Source organism: Talpa occidentalis, unplaced genomic scaffold (genome assembly GCF_014898055.3).
Source record: "Talpa occidentalis isolate TD23 unplaced genomic scaffold, MPIMG_talOcc4v2.1 talOcc4.7, whole genome shotgun sequence".
Taxonomy (NCBI): domain Eukaryota; kingdom Metazoa; phylum Chordata; class Mammalia; order Eulipotyphla; family Talpidae; genus Talpa; species Talpa occidentalis.
Genome location: NW_023605083.1, coordinates 29,335,516 through 29,349,466, shown reverse-complemented (window position 1 = coordinate 29,349,466; position 13,951 = coordinate 29,335,516).

The following is a 13,951-nucleotide window of genomic DNA, read 5'->3' as shown; positions in this document are numbered from 1 at the left end:
TAATTTATGTATATTGTATTCAGCAAAAATTAAGTATGATGATGTAACTACAAGTTACTGAAACATGTTAAAAGGCAAAGAGGTAATGATACTATCGAATATGCATCATGCATCAGACATAATGGTCTTATGAGAGGATATTGTCCATGTTTGCAGATAAAGGAGACTGAAGCCACAAAAGCTTACAGTATTACTTGTCAATTGGGGGTTGAGGAGGGATACTCTTTCTTTTGCGAAAAGAAATGCACTATAAAATAAAGTCTACTGGAGAATTTTTTCCTAATACCTATTATATATCAGGTACATTTTAAAACTCATTACATCAATTTTCTTTGTTAAGAAAGTAAGCCATGTCGTTAAGTTCACCTTAGTAGAGAGGACACACAAATGATAAAGGACCTTAGGAGTAGTAGAAATAGTTGACATTTACACCCTAGGGGTCTGGCTGCATAGTCTGAGCTTTTAAAAATTATTTTTTGGGCCTCCCCTGGTGGTATAGGTGGTTGAGCACATGCTGTGAAGCTGTCTGTAGCCTTTGCTGTGCCAGTTCGATCCCGGCCGGCCAGCGAGGGTCCCACATGCCGCGGCAGACCTCTCCTGTCTCGCCCGCTGCTCCCCTCTGCAGTGTATTTCATCAGTCTGCCTGTTCTGTTCCCCACTCTGTCTCTGGTGAATCTTCTCACCCTCCCACACATCTGGCCTGTACTCCAGTTTTTGTATAAATAAGTAAATCTTTAAAAAAATTATTCTTTACTCAAATGTTATAATTATGAATATTGAGGTTTACTAATATACACACAATCTAGCATTGTCCAGTTGAATATGTGGGCTCATAATCTTTCCTGTGAGGCAGCTAGAGCTAGAGCTAATCTGCCTCTATCCAGATCTGTACCAAGAGAGGTGTTCAGGGAAAGCACAGACACCAAGAAATGCTAATAATAATAATGGCCTGAAATCTGTCTTTCTAGAAGTCTGTCCATGCCAGAAAACTCTCTAACAAGGTCCTGTTGAAACATTAGCAATTGAATCCTCTTGTTAGGTGTAAAGAGAGACCTACTTAAAACCCATCCTGATTTGTAGCAAAGAGTCCTGTGCAGTGGCATCTATATACATAAACAATGGTTCAAGCTCCTGTTCAGATCTCAGTTTTTTTAGTCTTATAATTACTACTAAGTAAAATTTAAACAAAAATAAAACTGTCTCTTAATGGATCTATATATTTGATTTCACAGGAGCTTAATTGTGAGATGTTAATTAGGAAGCCAAACATTGAAAGATGACTAGAAGTAGAGATGGAGTGAGGTGGCAGCAGTCACACCAGTCGCTGTAAAAGGAGGAAGAATGGAATGTGAAATACATGCAACATTTGTTAACAGAAAATGTAGACTATAGAAATCCTCCTGTGATTTAGGACAGAAATTCAAATATAATATGTACATTAACAGATCCCACAGAGTGACATAGATTTTTTAAAAGGCAGTTAAGGGAAGGGAAAGCAGATGAATTTTTTGACTTTCCAGTGACTTTAATATCTGAAATAAAGTAAAAAGAAAGAGAAAGGAGAACATTTAAGACCAAGAAATTGGGAAACCAAATAAATACACTGCAAGTAGAGCAAATAAAAACAAAACACTGTACTATGGCAGTAAGAAAACATATCTTTTATTCAAAGTGATGGTCAGTGACTGTTCTAAATTACTTTTTAGTTGTGGTATATAGACTCAATAGACTACTACTCAAGTGTTAAAAAGGTGAGGAAATCTTGATAGTTCTGAAAGCATGGATGTAACAAGGTAAATTATGCTAAGGGAAGTAAGTCAGAAAGTGAAAGACAATTACCAAATGATTTCTCTCATGTGTGGATCATAAAGAACCAAGATATCACACAAAAATAGCTTAGACTCTGAAGAATACAGTTGTTTCCACATGGAGAAGGCAAGGCAGATGGGGACAGGGAAAAGGGCATCAACCTCTTAGTAGGCTCAGCACTAGAACTTTGGTGGGTGAGGTGAGGCTTACACACATACGTAGGTGAAGATGTAACCCCAAAATTTATATAGTATTATGAATCAGTAAAATTTTGCTAACTGAAAAAAAATGCTTTTTTTAGTTTAATGAGATGAGAGGTCAGGTATCAATATTTCTGCGTATACTATTTATGCTATAAATTCCTTTATGAGTTACCCACTTAGGAGTTGGTTCAGCACCATTATTCTTGGTGGTTTGTTTTGTTTTGTTTTTTATATATATATTTTATAAATATGTGATCCCACAAGTCTCTTGGAGTTTTAGAACTAATTGACATCAAAGGTGATTTCTTTGAAATAACTTCTTTAGATGAAATACTTAAAGTGTCCTTTAATGTTATGTTGGAACTAGTTGTATATGTTAAAAGTATTTTCTAAAATATTCAAATTAGTTCCACAACAGTCTCCTTTAACTGGTGGTTTTAATATCAGCAGCTTATGACACCCAGGTACACATTGAGGGTCATGTTTGTTCCAACCAGTCAGGAAGTTTTCATGGATGGTCTAGATCTAGAAGTAGTGTGTGTTCTTTTGTCCAGTGTTGTTGGCAAGAATTCAGTACTAGCACCATCCCCATGAATGGGAGGAAGTGAGGTGTAGCTGTGTGCCAAGGAAGGAGAGGAACAGAATTTAGTGAGCACATAATTTCTGTCACAATCCATCCTCTTGGCCACCATGCATCTATGTCATCTTCCTATTACACATGGAACATTCTCACCTTACCAAGGAAATCCTGAACTACTAGAATCAGCAAACACTTATAATAAAAATTCTAGTGATCGGTTATTATATATTCCATTTTATAATTTACTAGAAACAAGAAGGGGGGGCTAATTAAATCTACCCATTACAAAAATTGCAACATCCTTACTACCAAATTACAAAATTTGTAAATGCCATCCCTCTCAACACGCATTTAGCAATTTCATCATCACCAAAACATCGTAAGATGATTTTCTTTATTTTAAAATGTGTGTGTCTACTGATTTGAACTTTACCTAAATTCTGTGGTTTGGGTGAACACTGAATGCTTATTAATCCTTTAGTGAATGGTGAAAATGTGAGAAACACAAAATCATTACATGCCTTGATAATGATAAAGAATTGAAGTCCAGCCAGGGCAAGTGACTTATTAGTGGCATGCTTTGGATAATGCCTTAGACTCCTGAGTTTGCAGGGATGGCGAGATTTTCTGTGGACTGATTTAATCACTTAAATATCAGTTTTGAAGATTAATGAAAAGTTGAAGATTAGAGATAGGAAAGAGTTGCCAGCATAATAGTGTCATTTAAAATTAATGGAGAGGGGCCTCCCTGGTGGCTCAAGTGGTTAAGATGCAGCCTATGAAGCTGTCTGCAGCCAGATGCAGCCTATGAAGCTGTCTGCAGCCTCTGCAACATGAGTTCGATCCCCCCAGCCGGCCAGGGAGCAACCCACATGGCGAAGCAGACCTCTCCTCACTTGCCCGCTGCTCCCCTCAGCAGTGTACTTCGGTCAGTCTGCCTGTTCTGTTCCCCACTCTGTCTCTGGTGAATTCTTTCACCCCCCTCGCCTCTGTCCTGTACCCCAGCTCTTGTATGCATAAAAAAATAAATCTTTAAAAATAATAATAAAATAAAATTAATGGAGGGAACTAGATATTTTAGGAATGACTGGTCGAGGAAGAGGAGGATGAGAAGTAAGCAAGGATGAGAAATGACGGGGGAAGTTTGGGAATCAAATCCATTAAAGAAGCTGAGGATAGCGTTTGGCTGAATAGGAAAGAGCAAAATTTTGAGAGGAGGAAAGAGGTAGGGAAACAACATCAAATATTAATTTGCCCAAGAGGGAGGGGCACAGGTGACTTCTCAGGTATTTTCAGGAGCATCAAGGAAGTGGAAGACTTTAACATGGATTGAGAGGCAGAGTAGAGAGGGAAGGAAAATAATGAGCACATGGGAAATGAGAGAATGAATGCTACATCAGTATGATGAGAATGGAGATAAAGAGCGTCTTGGGGAATGAGGTAGATTCAGGATAAAATCCAAAATAATTTTCTCTTAACCTTTGGAGAGATGTGTTTAGTGCCAAAAATATTTTTTTTAATAATTATTAACATTATCTCTTTAAAGTTAACTTAGAGCTAAAGTCTGTCTCTCTCTCTCTCTGTCTCTCTCTCTCTCTGTCTCTCTCTCTCTCTGTCTCTCTCTCTCTCTCTCTCACACACACACACACACACACACACACACACACACACCCCGGATTTCTATTATAAATTCCCTTAAAGGAATAGCCATTCATTTATTAATGTCCCTAAGCTTGGATCTTAAATTGCCAAATTGAGAGCAAAACATCCTGGCTTATTGCCTGCCCCTCCTGCCCCCAGAAACCTCTAATTGGAAGAGAACATTAAAAATGTTATAAAAAGGAGAGAATCACAGCGATACCCTTTGGACTTCTTGTTCAATAAAATGTGCTTTTGCTATATTTACATAAAGATTTAAGACACTGCCCTCCTTAAGCTTAGAAATAAAGGTTACCATGCACGAGATACATTTTTTCCCCTTTAATGTTTATGTCATGACTGAAAAGGCAAAGCAGAGGAGTAACAAGTCTGTTGCAGTGTTAGACCCACTCCATGTCAGGGAGCCGCCAAGGGCCTCTTCTCAGCTCTCCAGGGAAGGGGAGGGACGGGAAGGTGCCTCGCAGACCTGTCCTGCCACGATGCCAGGGCTCCCGTGACTCACTTCACACTTCAATTTTCTTTCAATTTTCATTTTTTAATGGATCATTATTTAATTGGATTCTTTGAGAAATTTAGGACAGCAATTTGTGAGGGTAAATTCCATTAGTGAGGGCAAACATGAGTGGAGGTAACTGAGAAATAGCTTTGATTTTTGGCAGACTTTGCAAGCCCACAGAGTTTGCATCAATCTCACCCTGCTCTGTTGTCTCTTATGTCTCCTTCTCTATGTCTAAGATCGCGCCTTCCTTGTGTCTTGGCTGAGGCAGCTGCTGGGAGATGTTTGGGGATTTTCACACCATTTGCAAGATGGGAAGGAGCCGCTTCAGTTTTCTGACCTTTGAGGATGTGGTGGCTTCAGAAAACCACTGTCCTATTGTTTAAAAGAACAAAAACAGATTAAAATTAAAATAATAATTTGTTCACGAAAAGAGGCAAAGTTGATATTTGAAAAAGAACTACTCCACATTGTCAAAACAGCAATGCTTTTAGTTTTTTAACTCACGGCATTGCAGGCAAGTATCATCCAGGCCAGCACAGAAAGTGCCTCCATCAGCAATCCTTGAGGACCAGACATTCAGCTGGGTGGTGGGAAGAATCCAAAGTTTAAAAATGAATGAGAACATATCAAAAATAAAAGAAAATAAATACAACAAATACACAAATGCTGCAAGCAAATAGAATGTTGTCTGTGATTTTCCAGCATATACTACAAGTTACGGAGATATCAGCATGTCAGGTAAACCCTGTCAAGAAAACCTCATGGAAGAATGTGAACTTGAAAGGGGGACTGAGAGCAAGTAGGTGGACAAAAACCACAGGGCCCTTTATTCAATAAAAGTTTTGTACCCAACACCATGGTGGCCAAGGTGGTGGGGGTAGAAAAAAGTGTTGACATCAGAAATTACAGACATGTTCAACAGAGTTTTAGACTTCAGGGAGCTTATAATTAGTATCTAGTTACATAATTTTTGAACTGTGTGACCTTAGCAAAGTAACACTGTCATTTTAGGCTTAAGTTTTCTCATCTCTAAATCTAAAACCTAATGACTTCCTGACAGGGCTCTTGGGATGGAGAAAATGAAAACATGGATCTCAGTTATTAACACCCTACTCCTCACTAAATGTCTGCTCCCCACACACACAGTGCCTGGTGGATATGTAGTGAGAGCTCAGAAAATGAAGGTTGTTTTTCCTTGGATTAGGGTTAGTGCAGAGAGATAGTTGGAGATTTCATCAGGGTGCTTGGTTGGGAGACAGTCTGAATAGTGCTGGTCTGAGAACACGAGCATGTTCTGTTGGTCATAAGAATCCCTGCAGGTCCCCACCCAGGGCAAGGACAGGGCTGTGTCACCAGGACAAGGTGGGCTAGAGCAGAGGAGCGTGGCAGCCAGGTGGGTGGCTATTAAAGCTCAGTACCCCAGTACAAGTGAGAGTGTGTTTCTCTATATTTAGGTAGATGTGGAGACCTTGTTCCACATGAAAAAGTATGTCATAAATATATGGAATTTAATATTATCTATAAAAAGTATCTGCACAAAATTGAATATTCCCTCCAACCTACTGTTCATTACCCTAATCATCTCTCCTTTATAGAGAGACCTCAGATACTATAGACTTAAATGTATTCCAATCTTTCATGAATTAAAGAAAATCAAGTAAGAAGAGGATTGTTGTTTTTGAATTAATTGTGCTAAGACTCTATGGCTAAAATTTCAGTGTTACACTCGGACATGAATGGAAGTACATGGTTTAATTGGTGAGGATATAAGTAGGGCTGCCATTCACTCAACAGACATTAATTGCATTCTTATTACTTTTAGGCCTTTGTGCAAATTCTTTAGGGACAGGATGGACTGAGCTGCTTTGTTCAACTTGTTAGATACTTGTGGGTCCCATCTCAAGTGGAGATTGCAGTATCACTGCTCCCTCGCCTGAGCAAATGTGTAAAACGGCATGGATATGAGACTGCTCGTATACTAAACTGTCAACATAACCAAGTCTATGTATTTTTAGCACAGAAGTCAAGGCAAAAGGCAAGTATTTTGCCTTGAGCTCTTTCAAGTTCTAACATCTTTTGTCACTGAAGAAATCAATCTGTATCTTAAAATGTATAAAGACGACACTGGAATCAATCAAAAGAATAAAAATTTAAATCCTCTGTTGATCTTGCAAACTCTTTGAGTTACTGTGGGCTACAGATGAATTTCTACATGAATATAGTGCATAGGAGTGGAAGCTGTTTGTGTCTGTTTATATGTAAAATCTGCGGACAAAATACTTAGGTAAGCAAAAGGTTTAAAATGCGAATCATAGCAAGATGTTCTCAAGACATTAGAATCTCAATGGAGGGAGAGAGGCATACAGATAGAGATAGAGGTGATAGAGTTAATCTGAGATGTGTGTAAGTGTGGGAGAAAGAAGGAAGGAACGAAGGAAAAGGCTTGGAAGACATTTGTCTTTGAGTCTTCGGGGATGAACTTTAGTTTGATAAGTAAATGTTTGGTTGGTGAGAATGAAGGGACAGTAGGGATAATCTTTTACTCTTTCAAGTACAGAGGCATGAAATGTAGTAGCTGTTGGAGAGGCACAGGTAGAGTGCAGCATGGGAGTAGGAATGATGGGAATAAACCAGAAAACTGGAATAGTTCCAGAAAGCAAATAATCTTATCTTTGGCTTTAAGTGATTTGTACACCCAGCAAATGCAGCACACACAGGAGCTGGAGGACTAGTGTGTGTGTGTGTGTGTGTGCACGCGCGTGCACACACACGCAGCAATATTTGCTATGTGACAAGTAGGTCATTTTGTTTGGGTCCAAAACAAATTTACATTCTGGTTTTGATTGTTGTATGTGGCAGAAACAACAGGTTTTTTATGAACTGACTCATATCAATTTTCCAGTCAAAAATAGAGATATTTTCCCCCTCTTTTTGAGGCAATGGTAAAAATTAGAGAAAGCAGTAAGTTCTTATTATTTCTCAAGAAGGTTTCCTTTGATGGCACCTTATTTATGCAAGAGATTTGAGATTTTCATAAGGAAAGAAAGTAGATTTTACTGCACAAAATACACCAAGTATACACAAATGTACCATATATGCTGTTCAAGGAAGAGGTCACCCATCTGTATCTGAAGTGAAAAAAAAAACCTGAATATATTGCTTGTTAAGCAAAGGAAACCTGAATTTCTAAAGTAGAGTGAACAAAGTAAACAGATGATCTTACATAGAGTTTTACCACAACTAGAATTTAGAGAAGTCTTAGAAGTGGGAGAGTTTAGAGACTGTCTGAACTCTATCCAAGAAATCCTGGGCTCCAGAGAGGGCCTATTGATGCCTGATGTGCAGAAGCATCCTTACTGAAGTGGTGTTGGTATAGATTGATTTAAAGCTAGTTCTGAGGTTTATTGGCTTGAGGACAAGAACATTCTGTTTTCCCTTCTTGAATCTGTAAAATAGCATGAGCATGAAAAACAATAATATAAAATTATCAATTTTGTACATTTACTGTGTTGCAAGCACTGTATCTATTACTACATCTATATTATTTAACTTAATTTTAACATCATTTTTAAGAGCTAAGTGCTGCTTTCTGTATTTTTATGGGAGAAATAAGTAAAGCATGGGGATGTTGAGTAGCTTACTCATTGGTACAAAGAAACTGAATAGCTACAGGAATGCCCCACTGTTTGAAATTTTCAGTTATGCCAGGTTGCTTTTAGGAAAGATCCACATTAGTAGCTGCTTTTGCTCACCAAAAGAAATTAGGAGAGGTTTTTCACTTTTATGATAAAAGACAAAAGGTAAAAGGAAACAACATTCAATGTTGGTTTTGTAGCAGCCATTCTAGAGTCTACAGATGCCAGACCAGTGCAGGTGGCACTGCCACACTCCTTCCACAGAAACTGCTTTACATAATCTGTGTATTTTTCCTATCATTCCTGCTTGTACTAGCTTTCAGTGTTGTTTTAGGTGTTTTGTGAAATGATTTGGTAGGTTATTTTTTTGGCCTTGGAATGCTAACGACATATTCCATATTAATTAATTGTAATTACTCCCTTGCTTCTTGCCATTTCAGTGTACAAAAGCTTTCATAGAAACATTCTACTTTTGAAAACTAAGGGAAACCTGTATTGACATTTATGAGCAGGCTTCAGGGGTCTATGGTGAATATCCTGGGGTGTCTAGGGGGATGCCCAGGAGTCTGCCTACAGCAGTTCTGTAGCTATTTGAGAGTCATGCTTTCTTCCCAGTTCAGTAACTACTCTAAGTCCCTCTCTCCCAAGACTCTTCCATCTTTGCAATTCAGTGTTTGTACCATGCAGTATTATAATCACAAATATCGTATTAGCATCAAAAGGATCATCTAGTAGATTAAGTAAGAAGGGGGAAATATAAAAGTGTTTGTACACTGTGACCACAGTGATACAAATCTGTTTAGGGACATGGTCAGCCAATGCATATCATCATAATAAATGATCATTGCTGTTATGTGCACATAATTTTAATTAAAAAATTTCCCTTTTCCTCATCATATTAGAAAAGATGAAGATATTTGATGATACCCAGTGTTGGCAAGAATGTGGGGGAGCATGCATTCTCATACAGTGCTCCTGGGAATGTAAATTGGCACAGCTGTAGATATTTCCCACTAAAATTAAAAACATGCGTAATTTTTTATTCAGCATTTTCCCAGAAATCTACTGTACAGGTATACTTACTTTTCTACCCAGAGCAAGGTATCTACAAGGGTGCTTATTACAATTATTTATAATAGAAAAAGTGGAAACAACCCAAATGTTCATCCAAAGAGAAATGCTAGGGGCCTCCCTGGTGATGCAAGGGTTAAAGTCTCAGTGCTATGAAGCTATCACCAGCCACTGCAGCATGAGTTCTATCTCCAGCCAGGGAGCTACCCACATGGTGCAGCAGATCTCTCCTGTCTCGCCTACTGCTCCCTTCAGCAGTGTATTTCAGTAGATCTGCCTGTTCTGCTCCCCACTCTGTCTCCAGTGAATCCTCTTAACCCCTGCACATCTGGCCTATAACCCAGTTCTTCAATGCATAAATAAGTAAAAATAAATCTTAAAAAAATCAAGGAGAAATGTTAAATTATTATTATGCAGCAATATAATTGAATACTGGTTAACTTTTTTAAAAACATAAGATCTGTGTGTGTGTGTGTGTCTTATTGTGAAAAGAAAAGGTATGTTGAAGAGAAAAGGGTATCATAGGATAATATGGAAAGTATATTTCTTTTTGTGGTATATAAAGTTTGTTCCTATAGATAATGATATATTCTTGGAATGTGTCTTGAGAAACAGCAAATTTAGGAATAGTCAGCTTTGGACAATGAGGTAGAAAGGAGGGGAGTTTTTAAATTTTGCTTAATACTCTTCTGTATATTTTCTAAGTATGAAAGTATTAATTATTTTAACATAAATCTTAGTTTTAAAAAATCACTTGATTTCATTACAGTTTTGTAGTAAGACGACGTATGTAAATCCAGTTTCATGAATGCCAGTCTCTGCAGGCATAAATGATTTTCATTTATGCCTCGTTTCCCAGAAATCTCTTGATCGTGTCAGCGGTCAGAATGAGCAATGCAGCACACCCTTCCCTGCTTATCCCTCTCCCACCTGGTAGGTTCTAGCTCAGAGAGCACCCTGAGGATGTGGTCAAATAAGAGCTGAACATATTTTGTTGGCATTTTGATCAGGAATTTACAGAAGAAATTTCAAGCTATGTGTTGAAAGATAATCAGTTGACACAAACAGTCTAAAAACACAGATTTAATGCCTTCCTCCAACCTCTTGAATGTGAATTGGCTAGTCAGAAACGAGGGGATAATTTAACCTAAGTTGAACTAGAGTTGAATTTTATCTGATCTGTGAAGAAGAGATTTGCTAAGCACAACAGTATTGTTATAAAGCTAGCCAAAGGTCTGTTTAGTCTACTCTAAAGAAGTCTGTTAAAGATTTAGTGAGCCAATTACTGGTATGCAAATATACTAGCTATTATAAAATAGGTTTATCTTTTAATTAAAACTGGCCCTGAATTGTGTATTTTCACAGGATGAAGTATGATACATTGTTATAGACAATTACTAAGAGGTTGTAACTGATGGAGGAAAATGTTTATGATATATATTTAAAACCCACTGGCTTTCTCAGCTTTGCTGTTAGATCCAGTTGGGTGATGATAACGTGATTAGATCTTTACTAGCTCATCTTCATGTACAAAGCATTGGTGGAACAGCAATACATAAAGAGAAAAGCTTTATGGATGTTTGAGTTGATTCCTTTTTAAGGAGCTAAATATACCAGCTAATAGTGAATTTTTCCCTATGTATTTCTAATTTGGAATATTGCAAAAATTTCATAAAATTATAACATGTTATCCCTAGTCGGAATCTGAGCTGGCCATGTATTGCCACGGTTCATTTATATGATTTCTGTCAGATGCTTTTCCGTTGCATTTTTGGAGGATTGTTTGCAAGCTAAATATCCTTGGAGATCAGACATATAGGTAGCATAAAGCTTATAGTTAAAGATCAAATAGAATATGAATTTAAGAAGAAATCAAGCTTTGGGTGGCTTTTAAAAATATGATTACTTTGTTTTTTCCAAGTTTATTATTTTAAAATAGTTTACATTCCTTTCTTAGTTAAGCACTACAATTTTGTTAATATAGTAACTATCCTAAGAATGAAAACATTTTATTAGAATCATTTTCCTTTGAATATGAAACAGTGATGCTTTTCACCTGTACATGCTCTTTTCTTTACAAAGTGCCATGGATGCATATGAGGCAATGGATGATTTGCCTCACTCTGTGAGCTTTGGTTTCCAGATGTATAATATATGGAGAAATATGCTGGCAGAGCTATGAGTGATACCATGCATAAAACATACAGCACACAGCCTGTCACACAATAGATGCTTAATATATAAGTGAGGTTTCATGTATTTTCTTTGAGTTGTATAGGGCAAATTACTCCCTAAGAAGTATTGTCCAAAGTCCATCCTAATTCATGTATAAGAGATGCCATGTCTGAGACAGTGATGGGTTTATTCCCTACCTGGCTTCAGCAGCCAGCAGCAGAGAGAGGTTCTATCTGCTTCCAAAACAAGCTTTTTGGGGTTTTGTGTTGTTTGTATTTTGTTTTTGTTTTCTTAGGTTCTTTGAACCCACCTACCCCCACTCACACAAACACACACAAAACTGTGGGTATTTGCGGAAATTCTGTAAGTTGATATCTTTGTTTTAGACCAAGGGAAAGGATTACACTGTTTCATGATGAGAGGTAAGGAAGAAAAGCATAGAAATGAAACAACTGTGGTTATACCAAGTTTGTACCCAGATTGCTCTGGTTTGATGCCTTTTATAATGTCTCCTCTCTCTTTTCATGCATTAATTTTGCACTGAGTATTTATTCCTGAAGTTTGTGGCTTCCCATTAGCAACTTTTCTGCAACAAAATGATCGGCAAACCTTGCCCATTATCCTGCATCTTGATACCTGATGTGTGGGCGTGTGTGTGTTTTGATGACCTATTTCTTACTCTTTTCCATCTTTTTATATAAATGAAATAAACTACTCCATCAAGTAGAAAGAGGACTTAAGCACAAATTTTTCTGGGTTAAGCAGTATGTGGACTCAAATTTGGTTGAACTTGCAAAAAGTTGTTGTCAGATTCTGGTTTGAGAGCAAGCTTGGGGAATAGTAATTTTTTTTTTTACTATTTCAGAGCTGAAATAAACATAAAGAGAGAGAAGGGTCCACAAGACAGGAAAAAGGGCAAAGACTGAGTTGAGTGCACATGAGAATTTTTGGTCATCTTCATGATTTTGCCCAAGGCTACCTCTATGTTCCTACTTTACATGTAGAAAGCTGCCAGTCAGTGCAGGTACAGAGTATGCCCTGATGGCATCATCACAGAGAGTGGTCATGGGGTGAATCGACTAGCAGATACCAAGAGAGGCACAGGCTGTTTTTCAAGTCCTCTATAATATCAAAAAGAAAAGAAAGAAATGTCAGGTATCCCTGGTGGTGCAAGGGGTTACATCTCAGCACTATGAAGCTATTGGTAGCCACTGCAGCACAAAGTTTGATCCCTGGTCAGGGAGCTACCCACATGGTGCAGCAGACCTTTCCTGTCTCTCCTGCTGCCTCCTTCAGCAATGTGTTTCACTGGATCTGCCTGCTCTGTACCCCACTCTGACTCTGTTAAATCCTCTCATTCCTCCCCCATCCCTGACCTCTGGCCTACACCCCAGCTCTTAAATGCATAAATAAATTTTAAAAAAATCTTAAGAAAAAGAGAGAAATGTCAAGCCAGGTCACAAAAATTGTCGCATGATTTAGTTCATTCCATTCTTGAAAATAGACAGTTCTTTCATTTTGATAAAAAGCCAGTTCTCTGGGGTTGAAGTTCTTGTTGAGTGTGAGCCATAGGTCAAGTGATCTCTTTGGAAACCCCCTCCTAGGGGGTTATCCTTTGATCCATGTCCACATGTATGTTTGAAACCAATCATTCTTAGGTAGTAGCAATATCTCATAGAGGAAAGTGTTTTTCACTTCTCTGGAGACCCACAAACTGGTGACATCTGGAAGAGCATATCAAAAAGTTGCTTCTAGAGATTTATATTAAAATGTTAGCTACCAGTATAGCTGGGAACCTGTCTCAATTTTGGTTGAGCTGATGAAGGGAGTTGACATTTCCTGAAAAAGCTATGAGAGAAGAGGTAGCAAAGATGCAATAACATTGTCCACTCTTTGTCATTGGACTCCAAACACATTGCTAATGAATCACCTATAATGTGTATAGCCATGAATATATGTGTGAGATCTAGAAATTATGTTTTTTTTTTTCTGTTCCTTAGTCTGTATTTCCCATACAGGGAACATCCTCGGACTTGTTATTTCAAATGCCCTAAACATTTAAGTGTAATAGATATAGTTTTTAAAGAACAGAGAGCTTTGTGAAAATTATACCACTTAGATCATTTATGTTATTAGTGTATTCAGTGAGCAGTGTCATTAGCTATAATGATATGAGCAAAACACAGGAGGTGAAGATTTCCCTAGCAGTGCGTATTTGGTTGTGAAAGTGGTCTAAATAAATCATATTAAATATAAATTGTGGAACTAACATGAGTTGGAAAAGAATAGGTTGGTATAAAATAAGGAACAATATTATGCA